Genomic DNA, 15,204 nt, shown 5'->3' on the forward strand with positions numbered 1-15,204 from the left:
CCATCCTCAATTTACATTCTTTTGCTTTTGAGCAGTGCAGATAAAATCCACTTTATTCCGAATTAAATTTTGAGTTGAAGGAAGTAGATGCACTGCAGGTGCTAAATAGAGCTGTGTCCCTCTCAAGGTCATCTTTTCATCTGAACGCTAATTGGTTCTAAATCTAAGTCTGATATGTGGCCCTCTATTGGTCTAGGTCGAACAAGGATGTTGTGTCCTACCTATCTATATTTTTGGTGCAGTGTCATCTGTGAGTGACAGGACCAAGCGAGAGTGGCAGTCTCTATTGCAAAGGTCTCATCTATAAGTGATCTCAACTCTGCTGGACATAAAATGTTCCTTTCGATGAGCCTGTTTATCTTCTGCTGCCTTCAGAAATTTTTCCTTGCCTCCCTTAAGGGGTTGCTTCTCCACCTGGAGCGGTCAGCTGCAACTTCCTCCTAGGATTCAATATTGATGTCTATCATCTTCATAACCCACTTGCAGGCATTCTTTTAGCGTAGTTGCGGGTGGCCAGTGTCTCTTTTGCCTGAAGCCAGTTCACCGTCTTTTGAGATGCAGCCATCTTGTTAGCAGCAGACATGATCCAACCTCCGCTGCCTGATCAGGGTTACACTCTAGGAGGCTGGCAAGCAAGAGAAGCTCAGCATTGAGTATTCCTGTCTCTCCAGAAGATGTCCAAAGTGCAATGAAGGCACTTTAAATGGAAGGTGTTGAGCCTTTTCACCTGCTTAGCATATGTTCTCCAGGTCTTGTTATCATAGAGCAGTGTGCTAGTGACACAAGCATTGTATACTACCATCTTTGTTATGACTGACAGTTTGGAGTTCTCCCAAACTGACGTTGCAACCTTCCCAATGGACTTATTGATTTCTATGTCTAAGGAGAGTTTATCACTGATGATGGACCCCAGGTATGTGAACATGAATAATATCCAGTTTGTAGTTATCAATATTAAAAACCATTTACCACCATCTGAATCTATTAACATAATGGTTAATGATAGCAAACTTTAAGGATCTCTGATGTGAAACTGGATATTGGTCTAAACTGCTGAATTCCTTTTTTATTGCTGCCTGGTCATGTTTAGCATTGCTTAATAAACTTAATTTGTCATGTTTACATTCTGTGCCTCCAAGTTTCAACTATGTCAATTTAAAGAGAACTCAATTAGGCACACATCAGAGATCTGAGTTAGTTATACATTATTACGGATTAAGCATTGTGGGTTAAGTAGCTTTAACAATAGCTTCACCTCAACCACAAACCCATCCGCAACACCCCTCACTGAATAGATCAGCTTCATGTCAAACAGTACTGAACAAGAAGATCCCAGTGAAATTTAGCTATTTTTCATTATGACCATCAAATGCCACAAACAGTTTCACACAGAATGCTGGAGAAAATCAGCAGGGTCTCAGCCAAAAACGTCCACCATACTTTTTTCCATAGATGCTGCCTGGCCTGCTAAGTTCCTCCAGCATTTTGTGTGTGTTGTTTGGATCTCCAGCATTTGCAGATTTTCTCTTGTTTGTTATAGACAGTTCCATATTCACTTAAATACGTCTAGATTTGTACCCATTGGGAATTGACTTATTTTGTTTCATATTGGTTAAATAAATGTCTTTACTCCTCCCTCAACCTTTTAAGGCAAGACAACAGTTATATTTCATTCGGAGTTTGAAGAGATCCAGTTTATCACCTGAAACACTTGAAAATTTCTGTAGATGTACCACAGAAAGCATTCTGACAGGCCACATTAGTGTCTGGTATGGAGGGAGGGATTGATTTACTGCACAGGACCAAAAGAATCCACAGAAAGCTGTAAAGTTGGTCAACTCCCATCTTGGGTACTGGCATCTATAGCATCCAAGACATCTTCAAGGAGCGATGCCTCAGAAAGGCGATGTCCATTATTAAGGACCCCCATCACCCAGGACATGCCCTCTTCTTATTGTTACACTCAGGAACGAGGTACAGAAGCCTGAAGACACACACTCAGTGATTCAGGAACAGCTTCTTCCTCTCTGCCATCCAATTTCTGAATGGACATTGAACCCATGAATACTACCTAACTTTTAAAATATATTATTTCTGTTTTGCATCATTCTTGATCCAATTATTTTATATACATATATAATTATACATATATATTATACATATATAATTACTATAATTGATTTACTTATTTATTCTTTTTCTGTATTATCATGTATTGTGCTGTACTGCTACTGCTAAGTTAACAGATTTCACAACCCATGCTGATGATAATAAACTTGATTCTGATTCCTTCTCCCAGAAATGTCCCTTGTCCATCATAAGCGGAAACAAATCTTTCACATTTACAAAGAGTTATTTTTTAAAATTGTTACACAGATGTCCTATTGTTGAATAAATCCACTGATACCCTGCAATAATCACTCTTACCAATTTACACAAATTGACAAGGGAAGATCTGAAAATGATAATTGATGCCATCTGTAAGGAATTTGTACTTTCTCCCCATGAATCTTGTGGGTTTCCTCCGGCTGCTCCAGTTTCCTCCCACAGTCGAAAGAAGTACTAATCAGCAGGTTAACGGGTGATTCTAAATTGTTCTGTGATTAGGTTAGAGTTAAATACAGGCTCCCCCCCCCCCTTTACAAAGGTAGCGAGTTCCTATGAAATCCTTCTTAAGCCGAAATGGCGTAAAGCAAAGAACCATTAATTTATACCGGAAACATTTTCGTATGCAAAAACAAGTTACTAATGTAGGTCTTTTGTAAAAGCGAAGTGGCGTAAAGTGAACATTCGTAAAACGGGGGACACTTGTAAGTGGGTTGCTGGGCAGTGCAGCTCAATGAGCTGAAAGGGCCTGTGCCGTGTCATATCTCTAAATAAAATTAATAAATAAATATGAAATAAAACTCACAATATGACCAGTGGATGGCTGTAGGCTGCGTAAGGATTGTGGGCACAGTGACTGTGTGAAACATTGTTGAAAAATATTAGAGGGCTCCCCACCAGAGCCTGAACAAAGGAGTTATCCTGTAATGTTAATGATGCTAATCCAGAACTTTGAAATCCAAATTCCCTTGATTCTGTTTAAATATTCTAAGCATCTATTGAGACTTTGATTCAAATGTTAGCTTGTTAATATGTACTGATGTACTAGGAGTGGGGGTGGGAGGAGCAGTGAATTAAAATACTCTCAATGCATAAAACTTAATTGCTTTGAGAGCTCAGGCTAGCAAAGTAGGTCAGCATGTAATCTTTCACCTCTCTGATTCGAGTTCTCACATAGCCCAGAGGAGGTTTGCTCATTGCCTGAGGAAGCCCACTACAAGCTCAGCTTGGGGATTCTGAACATAATACCCAGAGGTCAGGAGCATGAAGAACAGTTTTCATAACAGACCCAATGTCCTGAATGAAATCCCAAGGGCTTGGTTTTGTTGAGTAACTCGTATTATGAAGCTTAGTACAAAACTTGGCAGTGAGAGAATGAGAGAGGCACTTGAATACAAAGTGAGAGACTAAAATGTAGAAAATGAGTTGCAAGGAATATTTAAGTCAGGTGACAAGAGGTCACTGTATATGGTTAAACCTGGCACATTGGAAGTAAAAATAGGGAGTTTAGGTAAGGACAACAGTGAAAGAAATGTGGGAATGTTTAATTTTTTCATTTAAAAGCTGGTTATGAAATAAAGCAAATGAAACCAAGAAGTAAGGAGACCCGAATTTACAAATTGTTAGACTGAAAGTAAAGTAGTCTGGCTGAATTATATCTTCGCTAATGCATTCAGTGTTCAACATTGAGACTTGACAAATATTCAAGCCTTGAAAATGTTACAGGGAATGCCTTTACTTCTTTAAGAGACTAAAGGAATTTGGCATGTCCCCATTAACCCTTGACAGTTTTTATCAATACACTATAGAAAGCACGTTATTTAAATCTATAGTGCCTTGGTATGTCAATTGCTATACCTAGGACTCCAAGAAACCTCACAGAGATGTAGACACAGTTCAGCACATCACAGAAACCAGCCTCCATTCTATAGACACTGTCTATAGTTCTTGCTGCCTCAGTAATCAGAGACATGACCGACCCAGGAATGCTTTCTTCTGGGGTAGAAAATACAAAAGCCTGAAAGCATGTAACTACAGGCTCAAGGACAGCTTCTACCCCATTATCATAAGACTATTAAAGAGTTCTCTGGTATGATGAGATTTACACATGATCTCATAATTTACCTTGTTGGGTCCTTACACCTTTTTGTTTACCTGCCACTGCACTTTCTCTGTGGTTAGTACACGTTCTTCTACATTGTTATTGTTTTACTTTGTTCTACCTCAACGCTGTGTGGAATAATTTGATCTGTATGAACAATATGCGAAGAAAGCTTCCACTGCATCTCGGTGGGTGACAATAATAAACCACTTCCAGAGACTGTTCTTGAGCACCAGAATGCATTGAACCTTAAACAACAGGCAAGTCAGAATTTATCATTTTAGAACAATGAGAGGAAGAACAATAAGGTTTGCTAATATGAATGTAGGACTTAAAGATGATATTTCCTTAATAAAAGGATCATTATTTTTTCTTCCCAGGAGCATTAGCTGTAAAGTTGTTACAGGCATGTATAGGACTTCAAATACTCTATTTGAGGAGACTACAACTGATTCCTTAATGTTATAGGATGAACAAATGTACCGTGTGGTTTGTGCATTACATGCCTTTTGAATGACTTGTTAAATGAAGAGATGTCTCTTTTTGTCCTGCCTTGCACACAACCCCATTACAATTGGTCTTTTGACTTGACACGACTTACAGGTTATGCCACATTCTAGTCCACCGTTGGCTTTTGTACACTACAGAAATGCATTTGTGACTGAAATACAGAAACTTAACTTCTAAGGAGGTTTTTCCTTGTAAAATTTGATTAGATGCTGCCCCATTTAATTTTGTCCATTTGACTTCATTTGACTTTACACCTAGCTCCAGACAAATTTCAATTGCGACATAAATATCAAGTGTTTGTACCTGCCATTATTATTAATGTTGATATCCTGATCAAGTTCATGTATTTTTTCTTCTGTGACCTATTCATATTCCTAGGATGGTTATGCAGTGCCCTTGTGATGCTGTGCAAACTATATCATCACTTCTTCCAGACATAGACCAGTGGACCCAGGGTAGCTTCTGCTCCTGAACGCTTGCAAGATGAGCTCATTCAAAACCGACACAACGGAGGTACACTAACTTTGAATGAGACTTTCCTGGGGTTCTGCTAGAACAGGAACCACTTCAACAGCAGTGCGGTGGCATTCCCACTTATTGGCATTAAAATGACTATTGCTTCCCAACACAAAGGATGGATTCCTGGCTCCATTTGAATTCTCATGGGAAGTTGACGAAAGGAATCCTCCTATGCTATTTGACAGTTTTCACTGGCTCACTGATGAGTTAGGAAATGGGGAGAATCCTATCATGATGTTCATCTGAGTCTACCTGTGCAAAACCCATGTGTAGCACCTGTGTAGCGCTTGTCTTATCTCATGTGACTGGTTGCCACACTCTTTATGATAAAGTCAAATTACATAGTACTACGTGAGGTGCTACTAGGCCTTTAGAAGCTCTAGGTATCGGAAGGAGGCAGTGAATAGAAAACATACACTTCTGGAGGCAAGTTTTGTTTATATATATAAAAAAACAAAATATACAAAATATTTACATAAGCAAGAACAATTGAAAATTCCAATGTTCTGTTTAGGTTCCAAATCTCAGATATCAACAAAAGCCAAATCCCTGTTTAGTTAGAATCAGTGATATTCATTAGAATAACCTTTGTTACTCCAATTTCTACAATTAATTAGATCTAGTGTTATTCCCTATTTAAAGATTTACAGACTAACCTTTACTTTTTTTAAATCCCTAGTTCATTAGCAAACTAATTGAATTCCTATTCTTAAGTATTATGGTTAACTTTAGTTTCAGTTCAAGTCAGTATATCTACATATTGAAATTGATATTCAAAAATTATATATCCATACTGCTTAATTCCTTTCACAATTCTCCATCTGAACTTTTAAACAAAGTAAATCTCATTTAGTAACTTATCAAAATCTTTGCAAAAATAATCTGCTCTTGCAGAAAATCAAATTCAGATCTGTTAAATGAGAATAAACTTATACATCCAATGTGTTAAATCCTCTACGTATATAACATTTCTTTCCCGCGCTGCTTCTTCATCTTGGGTGACTCGCCATCTTGTAGTTGTTGTCTTGTTAGTTTTGTTGGCTGAAATGGCTGATAATCCATGGAAAGCCACTTACAACACCCACAGAAAAAAATCAGACCTGTATGCAACAGTATTAGAATGTGTAAGTTTTCATACACATTCTATTTTCTATTTCAAAATAACTCAATATCACATTGTGATTTACAAACCAAACATTTCTCAGTCAACACTACTGAATGTATTTAGCACACAAATCGATACACTCGGAACAGTAAAAGTTTTAACTCACCAAATCCCTTGATATGATTTAATAGAACTAATTCTTGGCTACACAGTAGAGATCTTGGACACACATCTCTGCCAATAGTATCTCGTCATAGCTGTTGCTTGCTATAGCCGTAGCTTCAATAGAACTTTTATTGCCATCATTTCTCTTTCAGCGGTTTCACCCTGAGGATTTCATGTAAGATAGAGATACTCTCTACTACTTCCATTTCTAACAGTTTATATCTTTAGTTTCTAATAGTTTGCTGTGTAACTCTCACTTTTCTGTGCTGCATCAGCCATGCCTTGATCTTGCATAGTTTTTTTTCTCCCCAAGTTTTTTTTATTCTGTAGACTTTGTTTTCATCCCTCCGCAGGTGGAGCTTTCTAATATTACATCTTTGGCTTTAATTAACCTGGGTTACACATCTATGATCCTACATTGAGACCTGATACAATACCATACCCAGACTTGTGTACTAATGAAGAATATCAGAGGCACTTATTTTACCAGGCTTATAATCCAGCCACAACAATGTTTCTGATTCTAGATTTAAGTTGCTGTTTGTTGGTATCAGTAGCGCTGATGTTATTACCCCTGCTCCGCCTTCTCATTATTCCTAGTGTGAGTCTTCCACCTCGGATGAATGTGAAGCAATGGGTTTGGCTCAGCTAGAATCTCCTGAGCAGGGAAAATTAAAAGCCTCAAATTCTTAAAATCAAGTGCTGTAAAGGAATGTCTTAGTACACATGTGTACATAGATATGTTGAAGATGATCAGGGATAGCTGAAAAGGAAGTTAGTTAATTCCACCTCCACTCCTACAGGAAGTACATGCCTTGAAGTCTCATCATTATTCATTACTTCTCCAGTTTGGGTTTTGGCAACTTTACCCTACAAGGAAAAAGGTAAAGTGGTCTTCACTGAAGCCTTTATTACAAGACCAAGTGTGCCTTACTGTACTTACTGAAACGGGTGTGCTGTGTGAGGAAACGTTCAGTGGACTAGATTGCATTCTCTTTTGGTAGAATCTCACTAAGTTTAACAAAATTATTACAGGGTTCAATAGGCTGGGTGGAGAAGCAACTACTAATATTCAATCTGGGTACCCTCCAACCTGATGGAATGGATATCAATATCTTCTTTGCCTTCCCTCTTCTTCTATTCCTCATGCTGGCTTCTTTCCTCATCCCACATGCCTATCACATCCCCCTGGAGCCGGTTCTCCTTCCCTTTCTCCTATGGTCCACTCTCCTCTCTTATCAGATTCCTTCATTTCCAGCCATTTTTCCTTTCCCACCCACCTGACTTCACCACTCATGTTCTAGATCTCCTCCTTCCACTTACCCCACCCTTTTATTCTAGCATCATCCCCTTCTTTTTCAGTCCTGAAGAAGGGTCTCAGCATGATACGTTAATTGTTTGTTCATTTTGATGGATGCTGGCTGACCTGCTGAGTTCTTCCAGCAATTTTGTGCAGTTGATTCTCTGATTTTATTTCAGTTTTTCAGCATCTGTATTTTTGTTGCTTGTTAAATAGTTCAAGGTTAGTTCCACTGGTGTATGTCATGCTCTACTGACCAAGCAAGGCATGCATACACTTGCATAATCTTTGAAATTGAATAACAGTTGGCACCGTACTGGAATAAATTGATTTATTCCCTAAATTGTTAGATTTACAAAGGGAAGAATTCCTGGTCAGGAATGATTTTGTTAATGTAATTTCTGCTCAATATTTTCCCAAACTATTACACCTCAACCATGTGTTCCTGTGGTAAACAATGTATACCTGTCTGGACACATCCCTCTGCTGACTGCTCCTGTGGCTCCTCCCACAGACCCCTGTATAAAGGTGATTGGAGCACTGCTCCTCCTTCAGTCTTCAACATGGTCGTGCTTCCTTTTTCGCTTCCATTCTCCTAGAGTTATTGATGGTGCATCAGTTCCACTATAGCATTTTGAGCATTTTTAGCTCAATGGTACAGCTTTATAATGTTTGAAAGAATAGCAACAGCAATACATTCCTGATGCAGAGTTTTGACACAAAGTGTTGGAAATTCCTTTCCTGCCACAGATTTTGCTCTACCTGCTGAGTTCCTGCAGTGGATTGTTTCTTGTTTAACAACAACTATGATTAAAGAGGAAATGAAGCAGTAGATGCTGAACAATGTTAGATTCTGATAGATCAAATGTAATCTCTGTCTCATAAGCAATGACATCAGTTGACCTCACAAAACATTCTACAACATGGAAATAAGCCCTTTGACCCACCAAGTCTAAATTGATCATTAAGTCTCTGTTGAGACTAATCCTCCCCAACCTACTTTATTCTCCCCACATTCTAATTAACTCCCCTCAGATACTATCACGCTCAAGATGCAATTTAATTAATCTAACAATCTGCACATCTTTGAGATGTGGGATAAAACCAAAGCACCCAAGAGAATGCCGTGTGATCCCAAGGATTACATGCAAACTTCACATTGACAGCATCTAATAATGTGCAACAGGTCTGATGTTGGCTGATATTTCAGTTCATTGACAGGAGAAACATTCAGCAAGTCAGGCAGCATCTGTCGAGACAATGCTTCAGGAATGACCCTTTATAAGAACTGGCAAAGCGGGAAAGCAATCATGTTTTGCAGAGTGAGAGGAAATACGTATTTTTTTCAAATATTATATTTTTAATCAAATCAATAAACAATAAACACTTTCAGTTGCAAACTAGTTGACAACAAAATGACTCAACTTTACTTTGATTGGTAAAAGAACCAGAGGGCATGTGAGGGAATATGTGTTTTGTAACGTGAATTATACATTGTGAAGGCATGGCATTAGGATTAATTGTAAGTTTTAAAAGAAGCATTGGGGGGTTTCTTGAAAAGAATAAAATGCAAGGCTTTAAGGATAATACAGGAGAGTGAATTATTGACTCTATCTTCAAGTTCATTTTTAATTATCATTCAACTATACATAAATACCAATGAATACAGCCGAACAAAACAACATTCCTCCAGTGCCAATGTGCAAAATACAGTACTGACAGTCATACACATCACAAGCTACAGATAACATCTATAAGATGACAAGTAAATATACAGTCACACAAAAAAATATACAGTCCAAGTCCTTGAGTGACATGTCTTCCACTGAGCAAACACAGGAGAGCAGCATGGACAAGAGAGACCAGCCACCAACCCAGCATGGACAACATGCTACACTGCCTCCAGCATCGCCTCTCCTGGACTGCTGCAACAGGAAAGAGGCTTGTGGCCTAGACATCGCTATAAGTGAGGCCACGCAGCTGCCTCACCATCTGTCTCAAAAATTAAACAAGGGTAGCAATCTTTCAGCATTTTACATTACCAATGTCCAACGGGGTCTTGTGCTTGCAAGAGAAAATTCAAGTCACTCACTGTTAGACTGCCCAGTGGGCACAAACGTGTTAAGAAAGACGTGTTATAGACGCAAATAGCCAAATAGCTATTTTTCATAGGAGTAAAATACAACTTTATATGACACATATATGGGGGCTGTACTTCTTCACTAAACTTCAAGCTACCAGTACAAAAAGCAGAATGTGTTTAAAGTCTGCATAATTACTTGAAACTACTGGGAGAAGCTCCCTGTATTGCATAAAGCAAACTGACGAGAGGCTGGCAGGAGTAAACTTCCAACAGTAGCAACTTCAGAATTTATTTCTGCAAGTTTTATCTCAAAGAATGATTTAACAATTTGCAAAAACAATTGCAAGCCACATTCATCAAGAATAAGCTTTGCCCCTTTGTGCAAGTTGTTCTCATGGTCACCAACATAGCTCACAGCATTTTAATGATAGTGAACAGTAATGAAAGCTTTCCTGCTGAGATATTCGATGCTTTTACATATCAATTTATTTCTAATGAAGCCTCATTCTAACATCACCTGCAATGTCTGTGTTATTATGAAATGGAGGGCAGCATAATTAATTAAAAGTTTCTAATTACTTCTGATAATTCCTTGTGGTAATTTTAGATCGATGTAATTCTTCGTTCAATTAAATTTAATGTAAGTTTACTCCAAGTGCAACATTTCTTGTTTGATGTTGAAGGCTACAAGAACTTGGTTGAGTGATTCATGAATAAACGAATAGAGATTACATAATATAAAATAATATCAAATGTACTTACCAGTTTCCTTGATATCTTCATTACAAAAGTACTGTTTAATATACGACAGGGCAAACGGTGCAAGAAAGGCCTCTGGATAAATTTCTTCCAGGTTGAGAAGAAGCAGCTAATTTCTAGTGAGGCACTCAAAGGGATAGCTGTGATCAGTGGCCAGAAAAAAATGAAGAGGAAACAATAGCTAAAGTACTGCTTCTAACTGAATAGAGAGGTATGGTGCTCAGTTATTGAATATAGTCAAGTCTGGAATTAGCTAGATTCTTGACATGGGGATTGGGTGAGAAACCAGACTTAAAGTAAAGGATTGGGTGTCATCACAGGAATAGAATCAAGGAGAGATACAACATAGAAATAGACATTTTGGTCATCTGCATCCGCACTGACCATTAAATACCCACCCTATTGAATGGAGATCCAGGCATGTTTCTGTTAATCTTCTCACTGGAAAAAAATATATTATTTTGGTGCATCGTGACTGAGTATCCACCAGCAATCATTGCTTCTACTCTCACAGGTGAGGTAATGGTTAGCACAACACTTTACTGTGCCAGTGACCCAGGTTTATTTCCCATTGCTATCTGTAAGGTGTTTGTACGTTCTCCTTGTGACTGTGTGGGTTTCTTACAGGTGCTCCAGTTTCCTCCCACATTTCAAAGTAGGTTAATTAGTCAATGTAAATTGCCCCATGATTAGGCTAGGGTTAAATTGGGGTTTCTGGCTCGGACCAGAAGGGCCTATTCTGTGCCATGTTTCAATGTAATGCCCTAGTTAAGGCTTCTACTGCTGTGCTGTGAAGTATTTATTCTATTTTAGCAGTTCTCTGCAAAAACAGTATGTCCTATTAATGAACAACAACACACACAAAATGCTGGTAGAACACAGCAGGCTAGGCAGCATCTATAGGGAGAAGCGCTGTTAGTCCTGACGAAGGGTCTCGCCCGAAATGTCGACAGTGCTTCTCCCTAAAGGTGCTGCCTAGCCTGCTGTGTTCTATCAGCATTTTGTGTGTGTTGTTGTTTGAATTCCCAGCATCTGCAGATTTCCTCGTGTTTGTCCTATTAATGAGAATGTTTCGGCTTCAGCTAAAGGTAAGGAGCCATTTTGTCCAAATTAGAAATGTTATGTCACCCAGCCAGGCTTGTCTTGGTACGTGTTTTATCTTTCTGCCCAGTGGGATGTGATGGAAGATTCATGAGAGCTAGGTGGGATCAGAGTTTTGAAGGACAGCAGTCTAATTTGGGGTCTTCTGGAAGAAGCTGTGGAGCAGGGAACAAGGGAAGAATCTCACAGAATGCCACTCGAAGGAGAGACCTTGTTGTAAGAAGTGCTTTGTGCAGACGAATATCTCCAAGGAGGAAGTGCCAATACTCCTGATATGGTCTCAGAGGAAAGTTCAAACAGTGGCTGGTGTCTTTCATGCAGAACATGGGTTCACCCTGTAAGTAAAGCCATACACCTGACTACTCCAAAAACAAGCTCCAGTGTTAATGTGCACATTTACACTGGTTTAACTGCAATGGGTCCTTTTCTTCTTTTTTTATGGTAACTGTTTGTTAAAGGTGAAGACTTAGTCAATTATTTCCTTTGTAACTTTATGCCGAAATATGATCTGTTATTTTTCTGGTGAATGATAACTTTGCATGGGACAGTATTTATACAGCATCACTATAATAAATGTTCCTTAAACAGAACCTTCCAACTTTCCTGTTTGGTTAAACACAGATGAAACTAACCCTAGGTGTGTGGTGCTTATGGCAGGCGGCCCCACCACAGAGTCACATGGCTGTTAGCAGAGCGAGCTAATGAGCCAAGTTTGTATACGAGCCCCGCTGAGAGGGTTACATTTGTGGGGGCTCGTGCAGGATCAAATGCTGTGAAAGGATTGATTAAGTGGCTTATTTGTGTGTTGAAGCCAATGTTTTGGGGAGAGAGAAGTACTTTATTATGGATGCCATGGAGATTAACTAAAATCAAATGCAATAGGACTACCAGTGCCATGACTGAAGTCACTCTGCCCAGTAGGGTAGAGGTAATTTGTGAGGTGAGGCACGGCCAGTTCAAATCTCTAGAGTTGACAAGAATGTAGCTGAGGGTGAAGATTTTAAAGGCAAGTTGTTCTTTTGTAAATCTTGTACATTTTATTTTAAAGGTAACTTTTTTTATTCTTGCTTCTCTTTTAATATTTGTATATCTGTGCACTTGTAATGCTACTGTGACACTATAACTTCCTTTGGGATCAATAAAGTATCTATCTATATATAGTGAAATAAAGCTTTTACCAGGGACCAATCCACATTTGGGATTGATTAGCAAAAACACATTAAAGGAAGGCAGAGACAAGCACAGCAGCCATCGTCGCAGTGGCTGTTGTCTGAGTGGACAGAATCAGAGTGGTGGTCTTGAGGCTTTAGCTCTTTGAGTTTTCAGAGAAGAAAGGCTTTAATCAGAGACAGCAAATAAAAGAAAAGCTCTGGGTTAAGTACTTTTTCCTTCCCTTCTTTATATCTGCTCAGCTAGGACAGTAGAAATGCCAGGCAGGGTAGTTAAATGCCCCTCTTGCGGGATGTGGGAAGGCAGGGACACCTCCAGTGTCCCTGATGTCTACAACTGCGAGAAGTGCATGCAGCTGCAACTTCTAACAATCCAGGTTAAATAGTTAAGTGCAGATCACAGGAAAATAGATGACAGTCACAAAAGGGAAAGGGGTTAAGGAGCCAGTGCAGAGTATTCCTGTGGCCATCCCTCTCAACAACAGGTGTATCAATTTGGATACTATTGAAGGGATGACCTAACAGAGAAAAATCACAATGGTCGGGTCTCTGACACTGAGTCTGCCTCTGTGACTCAGAAGGGAAGTGAGAAGAGGCATACTCTGATGTTAGGGGATTCATTAGTTAAGGGAATGGGCAGAAGGTTCTGTGAGAGAGAATGGGATTCCCTGATGACATGTTGCCTCTTGGGTGTCAAAGAACGGGATGTCTCAGATTGAGACTTTAACATTCTGAAGTGGGTCGTGGTCCATGTAGGTGCCAATGACATAGGTAGGAGAAGTGACAAGGTTTTGCACAGGGAGTTCAGGGAGTTAGGTGCTAAGTTCAAAGACAGGACCTCCAGGTTTGTGATCTCAGGGTTGCTACCTGTGCCATGTGCCTATGAGGTCAGACTGGGAAGATTATACCGTTTAATACATGGCTAAGGAGTTGGTACAGGAGGGAGGACATGAGATTTTTGGATCATTGGGCTCTCTTCCAGTGAAGGTGGGACCTGAAGAGAAAGGAAGTTTGCACCTGAACTGGAGGGAGATTAATATCCTAGCAGGCAGTTTTGTTAATGCTGCACAGAGGGGTTTAAGCTAAAGTTGCAGGGTGATGGAAAGCAGAATATGAGAACAGTTAGTGGAGAGGTTGTGTAGGCAGATGTTGGTAAGGCCTCAGACAAAGTTAGGAATCAAAAGGTTGAACATGGTGTGACTAGTGCTCTGAGCAGTGTATATTTCAATGCAAGAGGTATCATAGGAAAGGTGGATGATAGTGCTGAAGATGAGATAGCTGGCTTGCAAAAACAGGCAATGTGTAGTGGGGAGAGGCTGGTGATAGGGCAAAGTTGCAGTCAACAGCATAAGTTGCAACATAAAAGGTGGACAAAATCGAAAAGGATGAACAGAGGACTGAAGGTGTGATATTTAGATGTGCACGGTATATGGAATAGGATAGATTAACTTCTAGCACAATTGCAGATTGGCAGGTATGCTGTTGTAGACATTACTGAATCTTGGCTGAAAGAAGATTATAACTGGGAGCTTAATGTCCAAGGATAGACTTTGCATCAAAAGGACAGGCAGGAAGGCAAAGGGGGTGGCGTTGCTATGTTGGTAAAGAATAAAATCAACTCATTAGAAAGAGCTGAATTAGTGGTAGAAGATGTTGAATCATTGTGGATAGAGCTAAGTAACTGCAAGGGTGAAAAAAAACAACCCTGATGGGAGCTGCATACAGACCCCCAAGCAGTAGTAAGGATGTGGTCTACAAATTAAAATGGGAGCTTAATGTCCAAGGACACATGTTGTATCGAAAGGACAGGCGGGAAGGCAAAGGGGGCAGTATTGCTCTGTTGGTAAAACAATAAAATCAAATCATTAGAAAGATATGGCATAGGGTTGGAAGGTGTTGAATCATTGTGGATAGAGCTAAGGAACTGCAAGGGTAAAAAGACCCTGCTTATAAACAGATGCTCAGATAATGGTAAGGATATGGCCTAGAAATTACAATGAGAGATAGAAAATGCATGCCGAAAGGTCAATGTTACAATAATCATGGGGGATTTCATATGCAGGTAGATTGGGAAAATCAGGTTGGTGCTGCATTACAGGAGGGGGAATTTATAAATGCCTACAAGATGATATTTTAGAGCAGTTCATGATTGAGCCCACTAGGGGATCAGCTATTCTGTATTGGGTGTTTTGCAATGAACCAGAATTGATTAGATAGCTTAAGGTAAAAGAACCCTTAGGTGACAAGTGATCATATTCACCCTGAAATTTTGGAGGAGAAGCTAAA

The sequence above is a fragment of the Hemitrygon akajei genome, chromosome 7 (assembly GCF_048418815.1).
Source record: "Hemitrygon akajei chromosome 7, sHemAka1.3, whole genome shotgun sequence".
Classification (NCBI taxonomy): domain Eukaryota; kingdom Metazoa; phylum Chordata; class Chondrichthyes; order Myliobatiformes; family Dasyatidae; genus Hemitrygon; species Hemitrygon akajei.